The sequence below is a fragment of the Rana temporaria genome, chromosome 5, assembly GCF_905171775.1.
Source record: "Rana temporaria chromosome 5, aRanTem1.1, whole genome shotgun sequence".
Classification (NCBI taxonomy): domain Eukaryota; kingdom Metazoa; phylum Chordata; class Amphibia; order Anura; family Ranidae; genus Rana; species Rana temporaria.
In genome coordinates, this window is record NC_053493.1 from 167837990 (window position 1) to 167853159 (window position 15170).

Here is a 15170-nt window from a genome sequence, read left to right on the forward strand (position 1 = left end):
TCTGTTCTTTACCAACAAATCAGGAACATCTGCCAAGTTTGAGAATTGATAAGCACCTGGATCATCGACCGAACTCTGTTCAACCAAAGGACATTGATTGCAAATATTCTTCTTCCTCAATCCTACATTTTCTCTGTAGCTGTATATTGTCTTTTATTTCTTTTGAAACTCCTTTTTTCTGAAAATATTTTATTTGCACCAATTTTGACCCTTTGCATTATTAAAACCATATTTTGAAAAGGTGTTAACCTTGTCCCTAAGCTCCTTAATGCAAGCTAACCGAGAACCTGTCTCTTGAAGAGTGCTACTGTATAGGATGAACTTTCTGAATGTACCCATCTGTGGTGACAGTGTCCTGTTACTGACAATTATTCTAAAATCATAATTGTAATGCTAAATTGATGGAAGTTCTGATTCTTCTGTGTCAAAGGTCAGTGGTGGCAGTTAGAGTTAATGGTTTAGCCCAGTGCCAACGCTCTTAGGCTGCTGGCACCTAGATTGTGGTCTCGCAAGCTGGAAAATGTTTGTGTCAGGTGCAGCTGAGAGTGGCATTCTTGCGTTGGTGATATCGTGGTGTGAGATTGGCTGGTCCTTGTCATGAGTTGGCGAGGAGGGCAGGGATTGATACCAGTATTCGTCACAATGCTCAATAATTTACCCCCAAAAAAGGCAAAAATTGTCAGCATGCAGGTAAATGTTCAGCAATCACATTATCACAAAGGTCTGCTTCAAGCTGGTACAAAAGGAATCTAGAAATGGTAAGCCTCCAGCAACTGTAAGTTAAAATCCATACGTGGGAAAACAAAACCCTCACGTGTAGGTGGAAAGTAGGACTACAAAAAAGTCTAAATGGGATAAACCACAGAACAGCATCCATTGATGGAAAGTATGCATGGAGAGCCAGACCCTCAAGTACAGATGAATAGTAGAATTTCAACAAATGGGCTAGGAAAGCCGAAATGACCCCCCAACAACAATCGTGATTCCCATCAAAGCCTGCCACAGCTGACCAAACAAAAGGTCCCAATTAGGATACACACAGGAATTGAGCACTTCTAAGATGTCAGTAATTAGCCTTGAGATATCAACTGCTGTACAGAAAACCTTTAGGCTAGGTTCGCAATCCTGACTTTGCCCTACAACTGCATGCCCGACTTTCATGCGACTTCAATGAATGGGATACGACATACCAGGCCCTTTGGAGTCTGGTATGAATCTTGAGGGAGGAAACCATGCCAAAATTAGAAAAAAACTAAACTTTGCTCCCCCAGGACCACACCAGATGCTTTTAGTCTGGTATGGATTTTAAGGGGAACCCCCATGCAAATAAAAGCAATCCATATTGGACCCTTTTATTGGAGACCTAGCGCCCACTTGTGACGTCGCCACCCCATCATCACCCGGGCAGTGACGTCACAAGGAGGCAGGGTCTCTGGATGATGTCACTGGATAGCCACACCCCATGGCTATATAAGAAGTGGCAGACAGCAGGAGCTAGCATTGGGAGAAGACGGCAGAGGGAGAAGAACAATGTGCCATGTACCAATAATTAAAGGGACACTAAAGGCAGATTTTTTTTTTTTTTAAATAACAAACATGTTATACTTCCCTCCGCTGTGCAGTTTGTTTTGCACAGTGACCCGGATCTGTGTCTTCTGGGGTCCAATGGCTGCGCTGCTATCAATCCGCCCAGCCTAGCCAATCAACGGCCAGGCTGGGTCCCGAACAAGATGACAAGCACGCGCCCGTTAGGTGAGGTAAGTAAAACGGGGGCTCGGGGGGGGGGGGGGGCGTTGCTGTCAGATGTTTTTTTACCTTAATGCATAGGATGCATTAAGGTAAAAAAACTTTTACCTTTACAACCCCTTTAATAAACAAATTATAACTTGGTGATCTCATTATATACATCATTGTTATATTTGAGTGAGGACACAAATAAAACGGTCTAAACGGGTGAAGTCCTGGGGAAAACCAAAATCCACCGCAAAATGGTTGTTGCTCAGAAGTAGAATACAGTGGCTTTGCAAGCATGTACAGCTTCAGGGATAATATGCAATTCCACCAAAAGTAAGGGGTGTGTACTCTTACCGGAAACTGTGGACTCGCGTGTCAGTGACAATGAGTCAGTCAAGCGAGGGTGCCCAAATCGGCAGATCTTCAGAACAATCCATGGGACTCCAAGAGTGACTCCAGAGAATCGGGCAGGTAACCACCAAGCTGGAACTCGGATGACCAAACTGGACAGCCAAAAAACTCATCTGGGGGGATATAGAAAGGGAAAACATATCTCCATATGGTGTGGGTGATTGGAGAAGGACCTGTCGCATGACAGTATGAGCAATTGAACAATCATGGGTGTCTACTGGAAGCCCTAGGGAATAAATGTCCCATTTTCTTACTCAACGCCAGCTCTATGCTGCTTGAGGCACTACAGGGCCTTCTCTCCTCAGAGGTGTGGTTCATGTCAGGAACATTTTTGGGGTTTCTATCAGTTTTAAACTGAAGAGCTAAACTTTTGATTGTGGCTTTGCCATTTGGCCTGTTTAAAGCTCTGAGGGCCGGTTCAAATCAGAATGTAGTGCGGGTTTGATCTGCAGCGGGTGGCATCAAGTTAATGATGCCCCAAACACAGGTCCAAAATGCAGTGTTTTGCCTGCACCAATATGGTTGCAGTGATTTTCCAAAAGTAATGCCAGTCATGCTCAGATAAGGGTCTGGTGTGTGTGTGTGTGTGTGTGTGTGTGTGTGTGTGTATATATTGTGACAGGAAGTCAGGTAAATCTGTGGGTGTTGTCACAGACGGGAGATACATTTCTGCCTTGTTTAGACAATACACCACTTATTATTAGGTGTCGGCTGCAGAAGTAGCCAGAAAGGTTTAAGGGCGTTGGAAAACTTCAGCTGTTCAGAATGAGGCAATTAAGGCCTCTATAAGTAATCCAGAGGATTACTACTGATTGCTGCATCCTGAGGCTTTTTGAGTGAATGAGAGCAGTGAACAGAAATACTTCTGAAGAGGTGAGGTGCGGTTGATTTTTCTGTGTTATAAAAATCAAAAAGACTATCTTTTTTTTTTTTTTTTTTTTTTTGCTGTTTGACCAGCAGTGTCTGCTCAGCAGTAGGCTGTGCCAGACTCCATAGATGGGTTCCTGTGTGGTGAAGGTAGATGCCCCAAGTGGCCAGGGTTTATTTTATGTTTGATTTTGTTTATGCTGTTTGGATGCTTGCTATTGTTTCCAGCAAGATGAAAGAATAAACAATTCTTTGTTTTCAACCGTCTTCGGCTGTTTCTCTGTATCGTTCAGTGTGTAGTGAACCCATCCAGGGGGTCACACCCCCCCGCTACCGAGCTAATCCCTTACACATGGTGGAGAATGCGGGCAGGTGAAGTAAACCCAAAATGGAGGAGATACTGAAACAGCTGGCTATAGCAAATGCAAATCAACAGCAGACGAATGCAGGTTTGCAGCAGAGCATTGCAGCTCAACAGGCTCACGCAGCTCAACAGGCTCACCAAGAGCATTGCAGCTCAACAACAGGCTCACCAAGAGAGCATTGCAGCTCAACAGGCTCACCAAGAGAGCATTGCAGGCTTGGAACAGAGACACCAGCAGCAAATGGAGGCCATCGTGACACAGCTTCAGAGACAGCAGACCGAGGCTGGGAGTCAGGCCAGTAACATACCGACTTTTGGGGTAAGACACTTATTGCCAAAGATGACTGCAGATGAGGACCCGGAGATGTTTCTGACCACGTTTAAGAGAGCAGCGGAAAGAGAGTTGGCCTAAAGAACAGTGGGCTGGACTAGTGGCCCCCCTTTTATCTGGAGAAGCCCAAAAGGCATATTTTGATTTGGAGCTTGCAGACGCAAAAAACTATGATCGGTTAAAAGAGGAAATATTGACACGTTTTGGTGTAACCCTGGAGGTCCGTGCTCAGCGGGTCCACAATTGGAGTTATCAGCTGAAGAAGCCACCTCGGTCGCAGATGTATGACCTCATCCATTTGGCTAAGAAATGGCTGCAGCCAGAAACTCTGTCCGGACCAAAAATTTTGGAGCGAGTAGTCGTGGACAAATTTCTTAGGTCTCTTCCGAACACCCTGCAGAAATGGGTGAACCATGGTGGTCCGGAAACCGCAGACAAACTTGTAGACTTGGTCGAAAGGTACCTAACAGAGAATTTGTCCTCTTCCACCAGAGACGCACAGACTTTCCACTCCAAGACCAGACCCTCCCCACCTATAGGTAAGACTGCATCAAGGGATGGGGGTGGAGAGAGGGAGCAACTAGAGGAATTATCGGGACTACTGCTAATGTTTAGCGAGAGCGGCCTGGAAGACCCATCCCACAGGAGAGGACAAGAAGGTTGATTTGTTACTGTTGCCGGGAAGAGGGACATGTAGCAGCGGTTTGCCCAGCGGGTGATGAACCCATGCAGTGTGACTTTCTGACAGAGGCGACAGTCACTTTTTGCAACCACATGCACTGCAGTAAAGGGAAATGAGAGACCTTTATATAGAATGTGCTTAGATGGTAAAGATGTTGTGGTATTGTTGGATTCAGGTAGCCTGGTCACCTTAGTAAAAAGTGATCTAGTGGTGGGAAAAACCTTGCATCCTAGGAAAATGGCTGTAGTTTGTGTACAAGGGGACACTCGAATATCCGGTGACTACGGTTTCCTTTGAAACTTCCCTCAGTAACTTGTGTCACCAGGTGGGTTTAGTTCCCAAACTGCCACATAACGCCATTGTGGGAAGAGATTTCCCAAAGTTCTGGGAACTCTGGGACTGCCCAGATTCCCCAGTAGGTGGTTCTTCTGAGCCTGAAACATCGACTCCAGAAACCTCTAACTGTGAGGATTCTCCTGACTTTTCATTCTCAGTCTTGGCAGGGGAAACACCAGTCCCTAGGGAGGAGCCTGCTACCTCAGAAGAGGAACAGCGGCCGATAGGGTTTGATGACCTCGAGGTGCACAGAGAAAATTTCATTACTGAGCAATTGAGGAACCCCACATTGCAGAGAGCCCGGGAGAATGGGGAGAATGTAGTGGTTAGTTAACCCTGACGAGAGGGTTGCCCAATGTCACGGAAGCATGAATCAGACGTACAACAATAGATAAATGAAATAGGAAGGCTTTATTGAAAACCAAACAGCAAGGTAAAAGTCCAAACGGATGATCAAACAACACAGAGTCTTCCACCGGAGCCAGGGATCAGGAGCCAGAAGGATAGTCCGAACGAAGCCAGGGATCAGGAGCCAGAAGGGTAGTCCGAACGAAGCCAGGGATCAGGAGCCAGAAGGGTAGTCCGTGGAAGCCGGGTCGGTAACCAAAAGCAGCAGCACAATCTCAGGAGCATGTGAATACAAGAGGACCAAGCAGGGAACTGAAGCAACAGACATATATATATATATATATATATATATATATATATATATAATATATATATATATGGCATCCAGCTCCTCCCAGTGGGAAGGAGGAGCCGCAGGGTGTGGTAAGTTATAAGAAGCCCAGAAACCAACATGGCCGCCAGCACATGTCAGATGAAAGAAGCCAGCAAGAGGTAAGACCATGACAGTACCTCCCCCTCAAGGACCCCTCCTCCGCGGCGCAAAAAGCGGTTTCTGGGGAAAGCGCGCGTGGAAGTCTCGGAGCAAGGCAGGAGCATGGACATCTGCGGAGGGAACCCAGGAACGCTCCTCTGGACCATAACCACGCCAGTGGACCAAAAACTGCACCCGACCACGGACCAAGCGTGAGTCCAGGATATCGCTCACCTCATATTCCTCATGATCGCCCACCTGGACCGGACGAGGCCGAGGAACCGAGGAGGTGAAGCGATTGCACACCAGTGGTTTCAACAGGGAAACGTGAAACACGTTGGAGATCCGCATGCCAGGTGGGAGCGCAAGGGCATAGGCAACCGGGTTTACCCTGCGAAGCACTCGGAAGGGACCAACAAAGCGAGGAGCCAGCTTGGGAGTGGGCACTCGAAGGTTGAGGTTGCAAGTGGACAACCATACACGGTCTCCGACCTGGTAGGAAGGAGCAGGCGCCCGTCTGCGATCAGCCTGGAGTTTCTGGCGCTACGCAGAGACCTCAAGGGACCTCTGGATCTGTATCCAAGAAGCACGTAGAGCGGAAAGGTGATCCTCCACAGCCGGAATATCTTGGGGAGAGAATGACTCCGGTAACACGGCAGGTTGGAACCCATAATTGGCCATGAAGGGAGACGTCCCAGAGGAAGAGTTCACCGCCGTGTTCCTGGCAAACTCGGCCCAAGGGAGAAGGTCAACCCAATTGTCTTGATGATCGGAGACATAGCAACGAAGGAATTGCTCCAGGGCCTGATTGGATCGTTCTGCGGCCCCATTGGACTGAGGGTGGTAGGCCGAGGAGAAGGAGAGATGAATCCCCAACTGGGAGCAAAAGGCGCGCCAGAACCTGGACACAAACTGACTCCCCCGATCCGACACTATCTCCTTGGGCAAACCGTGCAACCGGAAGGCCTCCCTGGCGAAAACCGTGGCCAACTCTTGTGCAGAGGGTAATTTCTTGAGAGGAACACAGTGGCACATTTTGGAAAACCGATCCACAATCATGAGAATGACCGTATGGCCTCGGGATGCAGGAAGGTCCACAATGAAGTCCATCCTAAGGTGTGACCATGGGCGCTCCCCGGTAGCGATGGGTTGCAGAAGGCCCAACGGAAGGTGGCGAGGGGATTTACTCTGGGCACAAACAGAGCATGCCGCTACATATGCGGCGATGTCAGAACGTAGAGAAGGCCACCAGAACAAACGTGAAACAGCCCAGGACAGCTGATTCTTTCCAGGATGCCCCGCGTTCTTGGAGTTATGGTAGGTTCGCAACAACCGAGTGCGCAACTCCTCAGGCACAAAACATCTGCCGTTGGGTCTCCCAGAGGGAGCCCCAGATTGGGCCGCCAAAATCTGCTCTCCAAGGGGGAGGTCAGGCTGGTGCGAATGGCGGCCAGGATCTGATTAGGAGGTATGACCGAAGTCGGTATCGATTCCTCCCTGGACAGCTCGGCGTATTGACGTGATAAGGCATCCGCCCTGACGTTCTTGGAACCAGGTAGGTAAGAGACCACGTAATTAAAACGTGACAGGAACAGAGCCCATCTGGCCTGACGTGGTGTCAATCTCTTGGCCTCAGAAAGGTAAGTCAGATTCTTGTGGTCCGTCAGGATGAGAACCGGAACCACCAAGCCCTCGAGCAAATGCCTCCACTCCTTGAGAGCCTGCACGATGGCCAACAACTCTGTCACCAATCTGGTAGTTGCACTCCGCGGGAGACAGTTTCTGGGAGTAAAACCCACAGGGAAGCAGAGGACCCTCTGGTGTTCGACGCTGAGACAGAAGGGCGCCTACTCCCGTCTGACGCGTCCACCTCGAGAACAAGGGGGAACCCAGGGTTGGGATGAGACAGTATTGGAGCCGACACAAAGGCAGATTTTAGAGCCTCAAAAGCCCGGATGGCCTCGGGCGGCCAGACCTGGGAATTACTGCCCTTCCTGGTCAGATCCGTGAGAGGCTTGGCCAGCATAGAGAAGTCCCTGATGAACTTCCGATAATAATTGGCGAAGCCCAAAAAGCGCTGCAGGGAACGAAGACCACTGGGCTGGGGCCACTGTAAGACAGCCGAAACCTTCTCAGGGTCCATGGAGAACCCCTCAGCGGAAATGATGTAACCTAAGAAGGTTACCTGGGACCGGTGAAATTCGCATTTCTCAAGCTTACCGAACAGCTTGTTCTCTCCTAACCTAACACTCGCTTGACATCCAGAATGTGGGCCTCCATGGATTCAGAATATACCAAGATGTCATCCAAATAGACCACCACACACTGCTGCAACAGGTCACGGAAAACATCGTTGATGAATTCCTGAAAGACTGCGGGCGCATTGCACAACCCAAAGGGCATAACCAAGGATTCATAATGACCGGTCCTGGTGTTGAACGCGGTCTTCCACTCGTCACCAGCCTTGATCCTTACCAGGTTATATGCCGCCCTCAGGTCGAGTTTAGTAAAGACCGTGGCCCCTTTCAGGCGATCAAACTACTCGGAAATCAAGGGTATCGGGTATGCATTCTTGATCGTGATGCGATTTAAGGCCTCTATAGTCGATGCAAGGCCTCAACTCTCCGCCCTTCTTTTTCACAAAGAAAAATCCAGCCCCTGCCGGGGACGAGGATTTGCGAATGTGACCACGGCAAAGCGCCTCCTTCACGTACTCCTCCATGGCCTCATTCTCCGCAACCGACAGTGGATAGACCCTGCCACGAGGAGGAACGGCACCAGGTTGTAACTCTATGGCACAATCGTATGGGCGGTGCGGAGGCAGGGCAACAGCGCGCACCTTATCGAATACATCCCGGTACCCCTCGTATTCAGGAGGCAACACAGAGTCCGAGGAGGTACACAACAACTTGACAGGCCCATGGATGCAACTAGCCCCACACTGTGGTGACCACGAGAGGATCTCGGCCGATCTCCAATCGAAAGTCGGATTATGCTTCTGGAGCCAGGGGTACCCCAAGACCACCGAGTAGTGTGGAGACGAAATGACCTGAAGGCAGGCCGACTCCCTGTGAACGGCCCCAATGGCTATCCCCACTGGAAGGGTCTCATGAGTCACGTGTGATGGCTGGAGGGGTCTGCCGTCTATCGCCTCGAGAACCAGCGGGGAAACTCGAGCCTGCAGAGGAATGGAGTTGGCGGCAGCGAACTTACTATCAATGAAAAATCCACCAGCACCAGAGTCCACCAACGCCTGGGTCGTCACCGAGCCCCCGACCCAGGAGAGAACAACGGTGATCAGTGGTTTATCAGCACGGGAAACCGGGGACGAAGAGACTCCACCCAAGATCTGCCCCCGACAGGATCTCAGGTGCGAGCGTTTCCCCGACGGTTCGGACATGCCAACCGAAAATGCCCACCGAGACCACAGTACATGCATCGGCCCTCGTGTCTCCGGAGTGCCCTCTCCCCCTCGGACAGGCGAGCAAACCCCAGCTGCATGGGTTCACCCCCAGACATGTCAACTCCAGGAGGCGTGGGAGGAGAGGGAGGCACGGGTGGGACAGCAAACGTAGGCGCCAATCTGTTAGGAGACCTCCGCTGGCTCTCCTTAAAGGAAGGTCTCTCCCTGAGTCTGGTGTCAATCAATATCAGGAAAGAAATAAGAGCCTCGAGCTCCACTGGTAGGTCCTTAGCTGCAACCTCATCCTTCAAGGCATCCGAGAGACCATGGGAGAAAGCAGCGACCAGAGCCTCATTATTCCAGCCCACCTCTGCTGCCAGGGTACGAAACTCAATGGCGTATTCGGCTACCGATCGTGAACCCTGTCTGACGGACATAAGGAGCTTCGCAGCAGAGGCAGAGCGAGCCGGTACATCGAATACCTTCCGAAGAGAAGCAACAAAACCGGAAAACTCGGCAACCACCGGATTGTTGTTCTCCCATTAAGGGCTGGCCCAGGCCAATCCCTTGTTCGAGAGCAGCGAGATCAAGAAGCCCACCTTAGATCTCTCAGTAGAAAAGGCATGTGGCAGCAACTCAAAATAAATGCCCACTTGGTTAAGGAAACCTCGGCACTGAGTTGGCTCTCCCCCAAAGCGCTGCGGAAGGGGGGCAGAACCGGTCATACCCCGAGACACCGCAGGCGCAACAGGTGTCGGGGTAGACTCTGGCGCAACAACTGGAGCGGACCCAGGAGCGACAACCGGCCTATCGGCAATGGGAGCGAGGTGAGCCGTACGTGCAAGCAGGGTTTGCAACGCCTGAGCGAACTGACCCAGCAGGTGATCCTGCTGATCAAGTCTGGCAACCAGCATGGGTAGCGAAGGTGGCCCTGTACCGTCAGAATTCATGGCTTGGTCCTAATGTCACGGAAGCATGAATCGGACGTACAACAATAGATAAATGAAATAGGAAGGCTTTATTGAAAACCAAACGGCAAGGTAAAAGTCCAAACGGATGATCAAACAACAGAGTCTTCCACCGGAGCCAGGGATCAGGAGCCAGAAGGATAGTCCGAACGAAGCCAGGGATCAGGAGCCAGAAGGGTAGTCCGTGGAAGCCGGGTCGGTAACCAAAAGCAGCAGCACAATCTCAGGAGCATGTGAATACAAGAGGACCAAGCAGGGAACTGAAGCAACAGACATATATATATATATATATATATATATATATATATATATATATATATATATATATATATATATATATATATATATATATATATACAAGGCATCCAGCTCCTCCCAGTGGGAAGGAGGAGCCGCAGGGTGTGGTAAGTTATAAGAAGCCCAAAAACCAACATGGCCGCCAGCACATGTCAGATGAAAGAAGCCAGCAAGAGGTAAGACCATGACACCCTCCCTTACTTCATTATTGAAAGGGACCTGTTATATCGCGTGTCAGAGGATAGAGGACACCATTGAGCAACTGGTAGTGCCTAAACCGTACCGCAAGATGGTTTTGGAACTGGCCCATGGGCACATTCTTGGGGGACATTTGGGAGCAGAAAAAACCCAGGAGAGGATCACCCAGAGGTTTTATTGGCCTGGGATCACTAAGGAAGTGGAATTGTACTGCTCTTCCTGTCCACTGTGTCAGATTACTGCACCCATGCCACATTTCCGCAGCCCGTTGGTACCCCTGCCCATTATCGAGGTCTCTTTTGAGAGGATCGCCATGGACTTGGTTGGCCCCTTACTGAAGTCCACTAGAGGGCACCAGCACATCTTGGTAATAATGGACTATGCCACCCGTTACCCAGAAGCGATTCCTCTCAAACACCTCTGCTAAAACCATTGCAACAAGTTATTTCAGGTTTTCAGCTTTTTCAGCTATGTGGGTCTTCCTAAGGAAGTCCTAACTGACCAGGGCACCCCGTTTATGTCTAGGGTGACCAAAGAACTTTGTAAACTCCTAAAAAAAAAAAGTGACCCAATTACGTACATCAGTATATCACCCTCAAACAGACGGGTTAGTGGAAAGGTTTAGTAAAACCTTAAAACAAATGTTGAGGAAGGTGGTGGATAAAGACAGAAAGAATTGGAATTATCTGCTCTCTTATCTGATGTTTGCCATAAGAGAGGTTCCCCAATCGTCCACAGGGTTCTCTCCGTTTGAGCTACTGTATGGGAGGCACTCCCGGGGCCAACTGGACATTGCCAGGGAAACATGGGAGAGTGAGAGTTCCCCTCATCGAAGTGTGATTGAACATGTGGCCCAAATGCAAGAAAGAATTGCCCAAGTGATGCCGATTGTGAAGGAACATTTAGCCCAAGCCCAATTGGCTGTCCCTGAAGTTGGGATAGCGGAGACTCTATCCAAAACTCAGCAACAGAAGGTTAAAGAATTTGTGCTTCGTAATAAGGAGAAGTTTTCAGACCTGCCAGGTTGGGTCTCCGGAGTTGAACATGACATTATCACCACACCAGGGGATAAGGTCAAGTTGAAGCCTTATAGAATTCCAGAAGCCCGGCGAGAGGCAATTCGCCAGGCAGTAAAAAAAAAATGCTTGTGCTGGGGGTGATAGTAGAGTCAAATAGTGATTGGTCCAGTCCCATTGTCTAAGTGCCCAAACCAGATGGAAGTTGGCGGTTTTGTAATGACTTTCGCCACCTGAATCAAATCGCTAATTTTGACACCTATCCTATGCCCCGCATAGATGAACTAATTGATTGCCTAGGTACTGCCCGGTACATGACGACGTTAGACCCGACCAAGGGTTATTGGCAAATTCCTCGGAGTCGGCAAGTGAAAAAACAGCATTTGTAACTCCAGACGGATCTTTCCAATATCGTAGGATGCCTTTTGGGTTACAGAATGCTCCCGCCACATTTCAACGCACCATGGATAAGACCCTTTGGCCTCATCAAGCCTATGCTGCTGCATACCTCGATGACGTTGTCATCCACAGTGAGGATTGGGAATCACACTTGCCAAAAGTTCAGGCTGTGTTGGATTCCATCTGGAAAGCCGGGTTTACAGCCAATCCAAAAAAATGTACCCTTGGGCTAGAAGAGGCGAAGTATCTGGGGTATACCATTGGAAGAGGTCTAATCAAGCCCCAAATAAACAAAGTTGAGGCTTTTCAGGATTGGCCACGTCCTATCAACAAGAAACTGGTTCGTGCATTTTTGGGGATCGCGGGCTATTATCGCCGCTTTATCCCCCATTTTGCCTCACAGGCTGCTCCCCTGACCAATTTGACCAACGGGAAGGAGTCGGTCATGACCAAATAGACTCCTGAAGCAGAAACGGCTTTTCAGGCTTTAAAACAGGCCTTATGTAGTCAGCCAGTTTTAAATTCGCCTGATTTTTCAGGGGATGTCGTGGTTCAGACAGATGCGTCAAATGTGGGGTTAGGAGCTGTACTGTGCCAGATTATCAAGGGGGAGAAACACCCTGTTATGTTCCTCAGCCGAAAGTTGAAGGCCCATGAGGAGAATTATGCCATTATTGAGAGATTGCTTGGCGGTGAAATGGCCTTTGTATTCTCTCCGGTACTACCTCGTGGGTAGACAGTTTGAACTGGTGACGGATCATGCCCCATTGAAGTGGATGGCACAAAACAGAGACCAATAGGAGAATAAATAGGTGGTTCCTGGCCCTCCATGAATTTAGTTTTGTGGTAACACATTGCCCCGGTGCTAAAATGGGGAATGCAGATGGGTTGTCCCGAGTGCATGCCTGCCTGGCAACCTGTGTCCCAACCCTAGGGTTGAAACAAGAGGGGGGGGGGATATGTGACAGGAAGTCAGGTAAATCTGTGGGTGTTGTCAGATGGGAGATACATTTCTGCCTTGTTTAGACAATACACCAATTACTATCAGGTGCCGGCTGCAGAAGTAGCCAGAAAGGTTTAAGGGCGTTGGAAAACTTCAGCTGTTCAGAATGAGGCAATTAAGGCCTCTATAAGTAATCCAGAGGATTACTACTGATTGCTGCATCCTGAGGCTTTTTGAGTGAAGGAGAGCAGTGAACAGAAATACTTCTGAAGAGGTGAGGTGCTGTTGATTTTTCTGTGTGATAAAAATCAAAGACTGTGGTAGATTCACGTAGATTGGCGTTTCTTTGTGCGGGCGTAACGTATTCTATTTACGTTTCGCCTCCAACTTTTACAGGCAAGTGCCGTATTCTTAAAAAAAATTGCGGCGTAGCGTAAATAGGCAGGCGTAAGCCCGCCTAATTCAAATTGTGAAGAGGTAGGCGTGTTTTATGTAAATCAGGCTTGACCCGACGTGATTGACTTTTTTCCCGAACGGCGCATGCGCCGTCCGTGGAATTTCCCAGTGTGCATTGCTCCAAAGTACACCGCAAGGACGAATTCACAGACGAATTACGCAAACGACGTAAAAAATTCAAAATTTGACGCGGGAACGACGGTCATACTTAACATTGGTACGCCGCACTTGCGCCACCATATAGCAGGGGTAACTTAACGCCGGGAAAAGCCTAACGTAAACTGCGTAAATGTACTGAGTCGGCCGGGCGTACATTCGTGAATTCGCGTATCTAGCGGATTTACATATTATAGGCGTAAATCAGCGTACACGCCCCTAGCGGCCAGCGTAAATATGCAGTTAAGAACCGACGGCGTAAGACTTACGCCGGTCGGATCTAATAGACATCTATGCGTAACTGATTCTTATGAATCGGGTGCATAGATACCACCGGCCGGACTCAGAGATACGACGGCGTATCTGGAGATACGCCGTCGTATCTTGTCTGTGAATCTACCCCTATTTGTTTTTTTGTTGTTGTTTGACCAGCAGTGTCTGCTCAGCAGTAGGCTGTGCCAGACTCCATGGATAGGTTCCTGTGTGGTGAAGGTAGACGCCCCAAGTGGCCAGGGTTTATTTTATGTTTGATTTTGTTTATGCTGTTTGGATGCTTGCAATTGTTTCCAGCAAGATGGAAGAATAAACCAAATTCTTTGTTTTCAACCGTCTTCGGCTGTTTCTCTGTATCGTTCAGTGTGTAGTGAACCCATCCAGGGGGTCACACACCCCCGCTACCGAGCGAATCCCTTACAATATGTATATAATATGTGTATATATCTTTCTTCTTTTTTGGGGGGGGGGCTCCATAATAACATCGTATGCGTTCACTTCTGCATGCAAGCTTGGTGGGACGGGGCGCATTTAATTAATTATTTTTCTTATTTTACCTTTTTTATTTTTACACTGTTCTTTAACCACTTCGATTTTGCGCAGCCGAGCCGGCCTGCCGCCGTAAAACTACGGTGGGCGGTCGGCAAGAGGTTAAAAGATAAATAAAAATTGTCACTTTTTTTTATTACAAGGAATGGAACATCCCTTTTAGTAGAAAAAAAGCATGACAGGACCTCCTTTTTAAATATAAGATCTGGGGTAAAAAAAAAAACTCAGATCTCATATTTGCACTAAAATGCAATAAAAAGGTTGTTTAAAAAATGTATAAAAATCCTTTAAGAGCTATGGGTGGAAGTGATGTTTTGATGTTGCTTCCGCCCTGCAACAATAGTATGGAGCCAAATGCCCCCCCCAGTCGGCTCCATACCACAGACCAAGAAGGATTTAATTGCTTCCGCCGCGATACGACGGCTCCGGTAAGTGTCGGAGGGCAATCTCCCGACGCTGATAAAAGTGATCTTGCGGCAAATCTGCCGCAGAGACCACTTTTATCTTTAAAGCGGACTGCCCGCTGAAGAAGATATAAGGGTTATGGCAGCTAGCTGCTGCCATAAAAACAGTATTTCTCTACAAAGTGCCAATGTATAACGACGGCAGGCGGTCCGTAAGTGGTTAAAGGTTTTGTAAAGGCTACAGGTATTTTACCTTCATTCTATGCATAAATATAAAAAACATTCACTGTTCCTCTCCTAAGCCTGATCTCCATCCAGCGATGTGCACAAGGTTCTATTGTCTCTCGCTCCTGATTGGCTGAGTTGCAGGAGCCATTGGCTCCTACTGCGGTCAATCATAGCTAGTGAGGCGGTAGCAGGGGGGCAGGGCTGAGCCACACTCTGTCTTATGAATGCAGAAAGCAGGCTTGAAAGAAAACACCCACAAGTTCCCCTACAGCAAGTGGTTTGCTATGGGGGCACTCGGCAAGGGGGAAGGGGCCCAGCGCACCAAAAGGGGACTG

At 48.8% G+C, this 15170-nt stretch overlaps 1 protein-coding gene across 1 annotated transcript in view; it reads left to right on the forward strand.

The window, feature by feature from the left end:
• OIP5 (Opa interacting protein 5) overlaps positions 1-15170 on the forward strand; it is an 82179-nt gene that overhangs the window by 35327 nt on the left and 31682 nt on the right. The window lies entirely within an intron of this gene.